The sequence below is a fragment of the Danio aesculapii genome, chromosome 6 (genome assembly GCF_903798145.1).
Source record: "Danio aesculapii chromosome 6, fDanAes4.1, whole genome shotgun sequence".
Classification (NCBI taxonomy): domain Eukaryota; kingdom Metazoa; phylum Chordata; class Actinopteri; order Cypriniformes; family Danionidae; genus Danio; species Danio aesculapii.
In genome coordinates, this window is record NC_079440.1 from 50,816,269 (window position 1) to 50,825,688 (window position 9,420).

General features: G+C 32.8%; 1 protein-coding gene across 1 annotated transcript in view; it reads right to left on the minus strand.

Moving 5' to 3' along the window:
- rhoca (ras homolog family member Ca) overlaps window positions 1-4,498 on the minus strand; it is a 39,494-nt gene extending 34,996 nt beyond the window's left edge. The window contains exon 1 of the mRNA XM_056460462.1: window positions 4,365-4,498. The gene's annotated coding sequence lies outside the window, so the exon portion shown is untranslated. The remainder of the gene's footprint in view (window positions 1-4,364) is intronic.
- Window positions 4,499-9,420: the final 4,922 nt, after the last annotated feature.

The window sequence follows — 9,420 nt, forward strand, 5'->3', positions numbered from 1 at the left end:
ACTTTCTCCAGAAGAACAATTATTATAGGAAATACTGTGAAAATTTCCTTGCTCTGTTAAACATCATTAGGGAAATATTTGAACTATAATAATAATAATAATAATAATTGACTCAAATAAAAGCATTTGTCATGACTTGCACTTACATCACATGAAGTCACCAAAACAAAAATAGAATTGATGAAGTCATCTGAGGCATGAGGGACAGATACAATATTAACCCATTCCATATAGTCTGTATGACGCAGTGAGCGATCCAATGGACTCATGAACACCTCATCGGTGAAGATAATAAACTGATCTAGTTTAGGTAAACAGTGATAGCATCTTTGACCTGGTTTGCCTTGCTTTGGTCCATCAGACAGTGACTACATTTTGACTCATATTGACTCATTATTCATAAATCCAGTTTTATCAAAGTTTTGCATGTGTCCTGTGAGCCAAAAATACTCCACTGTCAAAAAAAGAGACAAAATGGTGCATATAGCCTAAGAGGTTGTGAAACTGAAAATGCACTTCTGCAGTAGGATAATATTTGAAAGTGTGGCAAAGTTCACCAGATGGCAGGTTGACAATGGCAGTCGGAGGCTTAATGCAACAGGAAGCATGCTGAGGATTCTGGGAGCAATTTGTAATGCAGATCTGCCTTGAAACTAGTCCTAAAATCCATATTAGCTCAATCTCAGGTCATACACTAAGTGATGTTAATGCGCCATGTAAATAAAATAATCATGTCATCAAATGATCATGTCGTCTATTGACGTTTTGCATAAAAAAAGCAAGAAGTTTCTCTCATCAAACAAATGGGTTTTTTATTGCATATATTTGACACATTATCAGTCTTAATCAATTAGTCTTCAGCATAATGAATTATCTAGGGCTAGGCATTCACTTACCCTCTCTTTCAATCTAAACTGCATTAAATAATCAGAGTTAATGAACAAACAGAAGGTGGAAACCAACAGTTAATAAGATTTGGATTTAGACAGTGTTCAGTCCTTGTCATTTCCAGACCAGCTTTGTTAATAGCCTTTTAATTCTACTTTTGGCAGTCATTGTGCCTTACATATCCATCAGTGGAGCTCTACTGTCACTCTGCATGTCTAAAAGAATAAGACAAACCTCTGTCGTTTCTAATGTTTTTTAAAACACCATTTTTTTTAAATATGTGGTTGATATTGTTTGACACTGACAAGAGATTTTTACTTTAGTTTTATTGGTCCTAAGACATTAAGTCAAACTTAAAATGAAATTTGAAACTGCTGTGTTTTGGATTTTAATAATTATCAAAATGGTCAAAATTTAAATAAAAGGCAAAGGGTTTGCTTTATGACTTGTATAACCATTGTATATTGCAACTTTTTAGTGACTATTTTAGGTTGCATTTCTTTTTCTTTTATATACATTTCTAATCCATCTTGTGAGTCTTTGCATGCGACTTTTATGCACTGCCATCCTAATCAGGATATAACAACAGGAATAACAACAGATTGTAAACAAGGAAATAATCATTAGAAAATTGGCAAATACGTGTTTGTAAATTATGAAACATACACATGAAGCATAGACCAAAATAAGTTGTCACAATACCTCAGTAATGTGCATTATTCCAGTATTATTTTAGTAAATTTACTGAAAATTAACTATTTATAAATAATATATAAAAAGAGTTTTAATTTTTTTTTTAAACATTTTAAGGTCAAAATTATTAGCCCCTTTAAGCAATATATTTTTTTGATATTGTATGCCAATGGTTTGGTCTGTAGACTAACTTTCCTAATTATTCTAACCTGCCTAGTTAACCTAATTAAAGTAAAGCTTTTAAATGTCACTTTAAGCTGTACAGAAGTGTCTTGAAAAATATCTAGTAAAATAATATTTACTGTCATCATGGCAAAGATAAAATAATTCAGTTATTGGAAATGAGTTATTAAAACTATTATGTTTAGAAATGTGTTGAAAGAAAATCTTGTCTCCATTAAACAGAAATTTGGCAAATAAAATTAGGGGGGGGGGGGGGGGGGGGGGGGGGTTGGGGGGCTAATAATTCTGACTTTAACTGAATACTATGTACCGTTGTTCATAAAGTAAGATTAAAACCCACTCTAAACAAAGAATTTTGGCATATTTATGCCAGTATTCAATAATACATTACAATGTGGTGATGCATGTACAAAATATACCATGTTATCAACAGGGAAGCACTGTTTGTCCATCTTTTACGTTGTGCCATCTTAACCAGGTCTCACTGGAAGAAGAGATTAGTAATATCATATTAGTATACGAGTAATATCTTGATATGATCTCCTGGCTAAATAAATGAATAATAAGTATAAAATTGCCAAATATGTCTTTGTGAATTATGAAACTTAGATATCTCATGTATGAAGCGCAGACCAAAACAAGCTGTCACACTCCCTCAGTATTGTGCATAATTCCAGGATTATTTATGTAAATTTAAAAAATATATACAGTAGGGATGGATTTTTGCAGGGATGGAGTAGATCAGAATTTTCGCAGCTGATACCAAATACAGATTCCTTGTCATGGTGATCAGCATACCAAGTACCGTTTCTGATGCTTGAAACTTTTTAATGCATAAAGCATATTTTCAGTCCAAGTATACTTAAGTTTAAGATACTTAACCATTTAGTGTGGACATGTCATGGTCAGAAGCAACTTTACAGAACAAAATAAATAAAACATTCAAATAATTGGCAAAGTGAATCACTAATAAAGCAATTTGGAAACACTGCAAATCATGAAAGAAGAATTCAACAAGTCTCAATGAAGTTTGGAGTGCATATTCAATGCATAAGGAGTTAAAATGGAAACCTATAAACCCATTACTTCTTTACTAATAGGGAAATAGGTCCATAAACTACTGCTTTTTACAAAATTATTACATTTTTTTATTTTATTTTATTTCTTGCCAGGTTTTAATGAACTTGCAATATTGCTGGAAAAACAAAACATGCAGTTCTGATATGTAAAAAGATTTCAGTACTTATGTGTCCTCTGCTTGTAAACAAACAATTGTGATCGGTTCATGAGATCGGCCAGTTTAGCGAGTACCGATTGTGTCATGAAATGTGATTATTGGCCAATACCAATCTCTGGCCGGTCGATCGAAGCATCCTTAATATATCGTATTCAATTACTCATAAAGAGAGATAAAACCTGCTCTTTTTGAACAAAGAATTATGGCCTATACATACATACATACATACATACATACATACATACATACACACACACATATACATATATCTCACTTCATAAACAATTAGTTTTCAATAAGCCAGCATTCAGTATCCAATAACCCATGTGGTGATGTATACTAGCCTATGTTATCAATAGGAAAACATTGCTAGTCTATCTTCTAAAACTCTTATTATTATTTATTAAAATGTTCACAGCATTGTGATAAATTATTCAGAAATTGTGAAGACTGAAAAAGAATTATTCTAAACTATTTTATAGACTAGTTCCCACAATCATGAAAAAATATAAGAGTATTTTTTAGCCAAAGAAATACAGTGTATAAGTTTGGGGGAAAACACTAGAATTCTCCATGTCATTTTACAACTTTATTCATTTCAAAGAGAACGTTAGCTGGCCTGACAAAGCAAGAAAAAAACACTTTTGACATTCCCTGACATTTCAATTTTTCCCCATGACCATGGAAACACCACCCTGCCACAGTCTACTACAGTTTTATCTACAGTTCATACTGAAATCTTGGTAGTATGAAATATTGCTGAACTCAAGCTATGAATGTAAAATGGCCTACAACACCTCAAGGATTAAAGATCAGGCCTTTCTTAAGTCTTATCCAAGCATTTGGTTGCCACAGAACGCACGCAGCCTTTGGCCTAAGGCACATTTGTAAAACGGCAGTGCTATTGATAAACCAACATGTCATCTTGACAGTCGGTAGTAGAACAACAGGTTAGTTAGTGGCTCTGCTGGGTTTAGTGGAAAAGTTTTGTTCGCGGTCGACTACTACAACAACGCCCTTGTTTCACGACTGGAGGAAACTGATTTACGCACGACTACAGAAACAGCGATTCATTACTTCTCACTATAATCCGAAAAACAACCGAAACTCACACGGAGCTTTGCGAATATGTTTTAAAGAACACATAAAGACACCACATAACTCTGAATATAGACTCATACCTTGCTACCACACTGCTTAGTATGTATAAACTCAAATCCTGACTGAATTTCCGACGTGAAAACATCGAACTAACGTCTCGAGCCACCACCTACTTTTCCCAGCAAACTTGTTTTCTATCAACATTCCTAAAGTCCGACATGGGAAAATAGATATTAAACACACAAAATGAAAACATACATACCTCTTGTTTGCTCTCAGGTGTCTAACTGCCTGTCGCGTCCGAGTTTTTGGATGAATGTGTATGAATTTCTCGCTGTTATCGCTGGAGACCCGCCCGCAGTAATGGGAATCCGACTCGCCGCTCGGTGTGCACTGGAGGAGGCGGAGGATCAGCACTGCGGTCCCTCCCTCCGCCACCGATAATAATGACATCATTCTGATGGCTGTCTTCTTCTTCACCACAGACCCTGCTTTACTCTGTTTTATAAGGAACTACAATACTTCTGCATTATTTAACATAATACTAATAGAACGACTATTGAACGATCAATTTGTGTTTTATTTTAAAAAATTGTGATTAATGTAATGGTCCTGCTTGTCTGTAATTGTAATATTTTTTTTATTATTTAAACGCTAGCTTTGTGTCTGTTTTTGTTTTTGTTTTCCCTTAATTTATGTTTTTTTGCACTATTATTATTATGTACTTTATGTCATCCTGAAATTATTCTATTGATTGTATTTTGTCATATTATTAATAAAGCTGCAAGCAGCGATGAAAGGGACCTTGCACCCAGGCTCACCGCCGCCCGGTGGCCTTAGGATGGCACGAAACAGTTGACACAGTTTAAGCTGATATAAAGCTGATATTAAAAAAAACCTGACAAATTCACAGATTTATGTCAAATAAAATTTTTTATTATAATTAAATGAATAAACACAGACCGCTATTTTGAATGCACATATACCCAAATCTTTTGTTTTGACGTTCATTACAACATTCATTCCTTCATTTTGTTTCAGCTTAGTCCTTTTATTCACAGCAGAATGAACCGCCTGATATACAACAATAACGATGAAACTTTGGAACACAGTTTGATTATTAATTTGATGATTATGTATGAGAAATACACAAACAGTGTAAAACAAAAATAGTCCCTAAGTATTTTATTGAAACCCTAAAAGATCTTAAAAATAAAAAGCTATTAGGATGTATGCAATTTTGGACTAATTTTCTTATGTGATTTTTTTTTGTAATTCATACTGTATGTCCCCTTTCATTTTTATGTATTTTTAGTGTTCTTATTCTCTAGTAGTTTGTTCAGTTGATGTTAATGTAAAACAATGAAGGTACTATATTCCTCTGCTTTTGTATGCTAATTGTTTTTGTGATGCAAAATAAATAAATAAAGAAAAATCTAAGTAAAAAAGCCTTCCTTGTGTCATTCTCAAAATATTTTCCTGATTTTCTAACTAATATTTTTTATTTTTATTTGTACTTGCAATGTCAGGGACATTGTGTTTATTTAGTTTCTTTATCTATTATTTTCTATTTCTTATACATATTCTTTATGGCACTCACTCTTATTATAATAATATCATATGATGTTTGGCTTAATATCAACAAGCTGCTAAACTTGATCAAACCACACTGACATTCAGAGGAGGATAATAGCCTATAATTAGGTTTTAATGTAACTTTTGAACTGTGTTGTTCTTGGGATAAGGATATTGTTAATAATAAAAAAGAAAAGTTGTCATTTATTAAAATGTGATTTATTTAAATATTTATAATTGGATAAAAATGTTTCATAATTGTTTAAATGTTGGCTAATTTACGCTAAAAAAGTCTATTACTGTATGTGCCACTGTCAATTGAAAAAGTATTGGGTAAATAAATAATTTTTTATGGTACAGAAGAATAAATTAATAAAACAACAAATATATACAGTACACATTACATACATACAAACATGCTTTCCACAATAATGAATCAACATACAATGAAAATAACTGATGTTTAAATTCTTTTAAATATATATATATATATATATATATATATATATATATATATATATATATATATATATATATATTTTTTTTTTTTTTTTTTTTTTAGAGAAAAAAGGGTTATAAAAACAGCTTTTCAAAAATGTAAAAAAATTCAATTTAAAATATTTACTCTATTACTATATTACTCGAATATTTATCAGAAATTTTGAAACATATGTTTATATATGTTTCAAAAATTCCGATTCATAAGAGTAAATATTTTAAATGGAATTTTTAAATATATTTATTACATTATATTTATATATAAATCCAAATTCAGCTTTGCCATTAAATTAATGTTATATTTTAAATACATTAAAATAAGAAATAGTTATTTTACATTTGTAATAACATTTCACAGTTTTAGTCTATTTTTTTGTACAACAAATGCAGATTTGGTGAGTAGAAGAGACTTAAATAAAGTATTAATTACTTTTCGTGAGCTAAATATTATTATTTGTTGTTATTGTTTGATATACTTTGATACCGGTAACTGGCCACTATCTAGAACAGCATATTTTATAGTCTTTTTTTATAGTCGTTATAATGTTAACTACTATAATGCTTCAAACATCAGGCTTCTGTTGTAGCACGAAAGCATCAAAAAGCATCACAAACCAACTCATTTCTCATGCACATTAGAGCAAATTAAAGGTCGCATGAAATTAAAATAAAGTTTTTTTGATGTTAGTATCAGTATTGTTAGTTTTTAATATATCTATAAGCTAGTGTGCTCCAAAACAGTGTCAAAATTTGCGTTTAGAAGATATAAAACTGATATAAACATCTAAAGCTTTTAGTTTGCCACCTAAACGGATCAACAGTTTTATTCCCACCACCTCATACTTCAGTTTCTCATTAAATCATAACCAATCAAATGCTCTCTAGTATCTGACATGCCCCGCCCCCTTCAAGATACTTTTGATGCACTTGATGCACTTGAGCTCAACCACTCTCACTGGCAGAGCTGTGATAAAACAAAAGACTATTGGTATACCTTTAACGTAGCACAAAAATAACCCAACAAAACCATTATAAAAAGGATATATTTATTTAGAATTAGTCACATCGTCTCCAAAGAGTAATCCTTTAACAATGAATAATCATTCGAAAGGCAGAAATCAATATATTTATATGTACTATATACGACACAGACACAATACTGACATCAAATAAAGGAAATAAGGTACATTCAAGGTGTACAAAAAAAAAAAAGAGATCGACAACCAATGAAACTAAGTCCAGGTTTGAATCTAAATGGATGTCGAGATTCTTTACCCACAAAGATTCAGACCAAATTAGGTTATATCTACAGCAAAATAAACAGCTACGGTTACAAATCTACAGCAGCTCAAGCAATCAGTTCGGTTGGGTGTTGAAAGCCTGGTGAATGTCAATGACTTGCACTGTACTAGATGATTTAGGTTATTTGTACATGGCTTTCTGGAGGCGTATGGATGGAAAATGAGTAGTTCTACATGGTATAATTCCAGAATATAAACAATTGCATTGCTTTCATGTTTAAGAACGCAGGTTAGAGACCAAAACCGCTGAAATGAACAAGCAAATAAAACTGCATTCACAGCAAATGCCCATCATTTGTTTCTTGTTGTTGTTGTTGATTGCAACTAGCTATAGAAAACCTTAAACTCTGCCAACAGAAAAATTCTTTGGACTGTCAGGGTTTTTGAGACATATGGGATCTAGCTGGTTGTTGGGTTTGAGATTCTTTAGCCACATATTTCAGACCAAATTTAGTTTTATCTACAGCAGCTCAAGCAATCAGTTCGGTTGGGATGTTGAAAGCCTGGTGAATGTCAATGACTTACACTGTACTAGATGATTTAGGTTATTTGTACATGGCTTTCTGGAGGCGTATGGATATAAAATGAGTTGTTCTACATTGAATAATTCCAGAATATGAACATTTGCATTGCTTTCAGGTAAAAGAACGCAGGTTTAAGACCAAAACCGCTGAAATGAACAAACAAATAAAACTGCATTCACAGCAAATGCCCATCATTTGTTTCTTGTTGTTGTTGATTGCAATTAGCTATAGAAAACTTTAAACTCTGCCAACAGAAGCTTTCTTTGGACAGTCAGGATGATTGAGAAATATAGGATTCAACTGGTTGTTGAATTTGAGATTCTTTACCCACCCAAATTTAGTTTTATCTTCAGCAAAATATACAGGAAGCATTTCGGTTGGGTGTTGAAAGTCTGGTGAATGTCAATGACTTACGCTGTATTAGATGTTTTAGGTTATTTAGACGTAGCCCTATGTACATTTCTGGAGATCGCGAATTATGTAGCCAGAAGTACGTATGGCTGCATTTCATCTTTAAAACGAACGATATGGGGCAGTATGACGGCTTTCCTTTTTGCGCAACGAATTAACCGCTTACCTCCGTGTGGACGGCTTTCCCTTTGTTGTCAGTTTGTCCAGTAGCTCGTTGCATACGTCGGAGGATTTGAGATGAGAAATGTTGACCGAAACAACGAGGTTTGAGTCTGGTGAGGAACGGTTCCAGAAAGCAGGTAAAACAAAAACAGAAGCCAAAAAATTAAACAAAAAAGTAAAATAACAGAGAAAGAATGTGGTAAAATTTGAAAACGGGGTAAAAATCAGACGAGGGTTTTTCTTTTTCTGGATTGCTTTTCAAAACACTGTTGGTTAGGTTTATGGAAGTGGGTGGGCGCTGGTCAATCGGTGCTTTTTAAAACAATATTGGTTGGGTTTAGGGAAGGGGGTCGGTGGGGGGATCAGTCGGTTGGTCAGTCAGTCAGTCAACAGTGACCTCTGGTGGATTTGCATGAGAAGAGCAGGTGTAAATGGCACTCGCGAGAGAAATTTAGATCTGAAAATGCGTACACAGTGGACGGAATCGCGAAAACAAAAACTTAAAGAAATGTAGCTCCTGGGATGTATTTGGCGCTCTCCCGAAATGTTTATAGGGGTACTTAGACTGTAATTTTTGTAAATGAACATTTTTGTACAATCTACATGGCTTTATGGGGGTATAGGGAAAATAAATAGTTTTATATTGTATAGTTTAAGAATAGACATTTGCATTGCTTTCATCAAAGCAAAACTACTGAAATTAACAAAAAATAATAATGATTTCTTCAATAATTTCTTGTTGCTGTTTGTTCACTGCAATTTGGCAAAGAAGCTCTTAAACTGCCAATAGAAATATTCTTTGAAATATTTTTGGAAATATAATATAGGCTCGAACATTTTGTTGGAT